Raw genomic sequence first — 4,260 nt, forward strand, 5'->3', positions numbered from 1 at the left:
AACAAGTCTAAAAAGCGCTGATTTGCTGACGGCGCGCGACCACACAAAGAGGGGGCCCCAGAAATGAACCCACCCTGCTCACCTCCATGCCCGAGCAGTGTCACCAGAGCCATATCATGCATCGACGACGGGCTCTGGACCGCACTTAACGTGACGCTCAAGTCAACGACCCTCGATTACGATCTGCAAACCGATGCGATTACGGGGCGCCGATTGATCAGGGCCGGCGATAGATAGATAGATAGATGTAGTACCAGGCACTCATTTTTCTTCGATTCTGATCCCATCGGAGGCTGATCATTGTTCGTTCCAACACTAACACGGACACTGTGGTTAATTGCTCCACACAGGAACGCGATTGTGGACGGGGACTCGGGAGTGTACAAGAAATATAAGAGCGTCAACGATTTCTGGCACGCGTATAGCTAGCTCGCTTTTGGTTACGTTGGATGGATGGATAGAAATCAACTGGCTATCCGATCCGCGCGCACGAGGGAGGCAAGGGAGGCCATGGTTTCCTTCGCCTTTCCGACGTCGAGGCCGGATATGGCCAGCCGGCTAGCTAGCCCTTTTGGGAGGAGAGACATGTCTATCTGCGCTGTTTGACCAAGCCGACCAAAGCAAGTTTAAGCCGATCCATCGGCCGTCGACGTAAATAGGATAGCTCGCTCGTGCGGGCAAGAGCTAGCAACCGCGGCCGTGACCGGGCTCGTCGGCGTGCGCGGGAGTCGTCGATCGTTGGCGGGAGAAATCATTACCCAGCCAGACATAGCGGATCACCCTGGTTCAAACCGTTTGTCAATGGATGCCGATCCAAAGTGGTGCGCGCTAGCCGGCTCTATCGCAGTGTGCAGTGTGCAAGCTGCAACGTCGCATTTTGAGCGCGCGCAATACGGTGGGCCGGGAGGGATCCCTACCACAGGTCTCATGCCGACAGTCCGGCCAGGGCAGGCCGGCGCGTCGACCGGTCAACCTCCTGAGTGCGCCATGCGGGAGACAGCGCCTCAATCAACACGTCGAAATGAAGATCGCGTGATGGAATTACTTCCATGCATTTTTTCACGGGGAACTTCCAGGCATGCCAATTGAAGTTCTGGGTTTATCGTAAGCTAAACTTGTTTAAATTTAGTCAAGTCTATAGAAAATTATACTAAAATTGAAATCTAGAACAGCAAATTAATCTCACGAGATTCTTTATATGAAATATAATTTTGTACTATGTGTATTTATTGTTGTACTGTACATCTTACCGATTTTTTTAATAGAGATGGTAAAACTTATGCAAAGTTGACTTAAGACAAATCTAGAACTTTAATTATTTTCAAACGAAGGAAGTAACACACATACTTACAATCCGGTGGCGCTTGACGTCTGCCTAGCTCCTAGACCTATTATCGCCATCATAGCTGGAATATTGCATAGGCGTGAAGCATCATTGACGCCCACACGTATATATACGTAGCCCCTCAAGTTAGCGGTGCAAGGACCCTCAACTTGCCTTTTTTTCTTTCGCGATAACCCTTAACTTAGTTAATCATGTACTCCCTCCATTTCAAAATATAGTACGTCTGCGCTTCCCGAGGTCCAACTTTAACCATAAATTTAACCAACGAGACCAACTGCGGCGGGAGAAAAAATTATATAATTGAAAACTTCTTTCGAATACGAATTCACTGATATAATTTTTGCTCCCGCCGCAATCGGTCTTGTCAGTTAAATTTATAGTCAAAGTTGAAGCACGGGGATAGAGGAAGCACTACATTGTGGAATGGAGGGAGTATCTAGCTTGTAATGTACTGTACCCCGATGTAGTTCTAGCACCGACGAGATCAATCGACCAGTTGTACATCTTGTTGGATCATGTACTTTTCACCTTATGGCATCTCTTTTCCTCTAGGGTTTCCTTAGAGTCTCCTTTAACTCCGACGGCGGCGCCGGAGTCCACCCAACAAATCTATCGTTTGGATGAGCGACCGCGATGGGCGTCTCGCAGGCCAAACCCTCGGGAACAAGTCCAAGGTGCTGCATGGCGGATCTGGAACCCAAGGATGACGAGGGCGGTAAGCAGGAAGAGCAAGGCGGGGTAGGGTTTAGGGGAGGAGAGGAAGGTGAGGGAGGTCAGCGGAAGGAGCCCAGGGCACCCGCTGCTCCGGGTGGGGGTGGTTCTACGAAGAACGTGGAGGATGAGGTTGTAGTTGAAGATCGGAGGAGGATGTTCATGGATGGGATCAATTTGGTCCTGATCCTGAGTTGGAAGACGTTTTTGAGGGTCTTAATCTTCATGGTGAGGAGGAGGAGGATCTTGATCTGTCAGGGGAGGTAGAGGAGTTGATTAAGGAGGTTCGATGGCTATGCTTGTTTAGGGTTCATACTATGAGGCCGTTTAGTCATGCGGCGTTACTGAATTCAATGAGGAACACATGGGCTTGTGCCCAAGGAGTTACTTTCAATATCAAGGGGCCGAATCTGTTCTTGGCGCAGTGTCATTGCCTTGGGGATTGGAAGCGTGTCATGGACGTAGGCCCTTGGCAATTTAGGAGGGATCCGGTGGTCATTATGGAGTATGATGGTTTCACTAATGTTTCTAAATATGCCCTGGACATGTATCCCATCTGGGTGAGGATCAAGGGGTTGCCGGATGGTCTAACAAGGAAGAGGGATCTAGCTGAGAAAGTTGCCAAGAAGGTGGGTGAGCCACCGTTTATTGTGGTAGTTAACGAGGGGAGGATCAATCCCTCAACTCATTTAAGGGTCAGGGTATTTGTGAATGTTCAGAAACCTTTGGTGAGGTTCGTGCATATAACTCTCAAAGAGATGAAAAGGTACCCAATCACCTATGAGAAGCTGATGGATTTCTGTTACTTTTGTGGCTGTATGGGGCATGTGGTAGAGGAATGCGGTGACGGGATTCATGACCCAGCTGACTGTGATTGGGGGGACTGGTTGCATTGGACTAATGAGCCGACCATGTCAGGAGGTGCTGGAGGGCACGGAAGGGGTTGGTCGGTTGTGGGCCAAGGCTCAAGCGGGGCAGGTTGGGCTGGTAGAGGGGGAGGGAGAGGAGGAGGGGGTTTAGGAGGAAGAGGAGGAGTAGAGACACAGCCGGCAAGGAGGGGTGATGCTGGTCAAAATGTGGGGGACGACGTTCTTGCCGTCCCAGGAACTGTAAACATTGGCAATGATGACGTTCGCTTGGCCCGCAAGAGGCTTATGGGTTCTGATGGTGTTGTCATGGTGCGAGGGCAACCAGTGCCGAACCTTGCAGGGAAAGTTTCGAGTACAGTTCTTATGCTGGAAGGAGGGGGTGCAGCAGGTGCGAATGAAGCGGCTCCTTCGTCATCTACACCTGGCAAGGTGCCCATTGTGAAGAGAAGGAAGCAGGGGGATGAGGAAGGTGATGATGACACAACTATGATGGATGAGGCAGCCTTGTTCGAGGGGGACCGCCGGTCCCAATGAATGACTTAAGCTGGAACTGCCGGGGAGGGGGGAATTCCCAGACAGTTCGTGAGTTAGCGACTATCTCACAGTCGCATCCCCCCACTATGGTTTTCTTGTGTGAGACTAGACAAAAGGCAGAGAAGATGAGGAGAATCCGAAACCGTATTGGACTGAAGGGTTTTTCGGGAGTTGATAGTAATGGTATGAGCGCCGGATTGGCTTTTTTCTGGCATGAGTCATATGAGGTGGAAATTCTAGATAAGGAGGATCGGTACATCGACGCCCTAGTGCGTACGCAGGAGGGTGCGGACAGGTGGAGGATTACATGTGTATATGGAGACCCGTGGGTGGAAAATAGGCATCTCATGTGGGAACAACTACAACGTTTGAAGAACACAAATGATTTGCCATGGCTTGTGGTGGGTGATTTTAATGAAGCTATGCGGGACTTTGAACATTTCTCAGCTACACCGAGGGGAGAACCACAGATGGTTGCTTTTAGGGATGGAAGTGTGTGAACTTGTTGATCTCGGCTTTGTTGGCGTACCATATACATATGAGAACAAACGAGGTGGGTCGAATAATGTACAAGTGCGGCTGGATAGGGCCGTAGTGACAAATACTTGGAGAAACTTATTAGCTTTTTCTTCGGTTCTCCATGTGCCTTCCCCGTGTTCAGATCATGTGATGCTGGTGGTGAGGGGCGTAGCTGATACATGGCCGGTTGGAGTTAGGAACCAGCGATATGAGATGTTCTAGGAAAGGGATTCTACACTACCTGATGTGGTGAAAGAGGCATGGGAGGCGGTTGGTGCTGTC

The sequence above is a fragment of the Triticum urartu genome, chromosome 3A (assembly GCF_056163025.1).
Source record: "Triticum urartu cultivar PI428250 chromosome 3A, HENAU_Tu73, whole genome shotgun sequence".
NCBI classification, from domain to species: domain Eukaryota; kingdom Viridiplantae; phylum Streptophyta; class Magnoliopsida; order Poales; family Poaceae; genus Triticum; species Triticum urartu.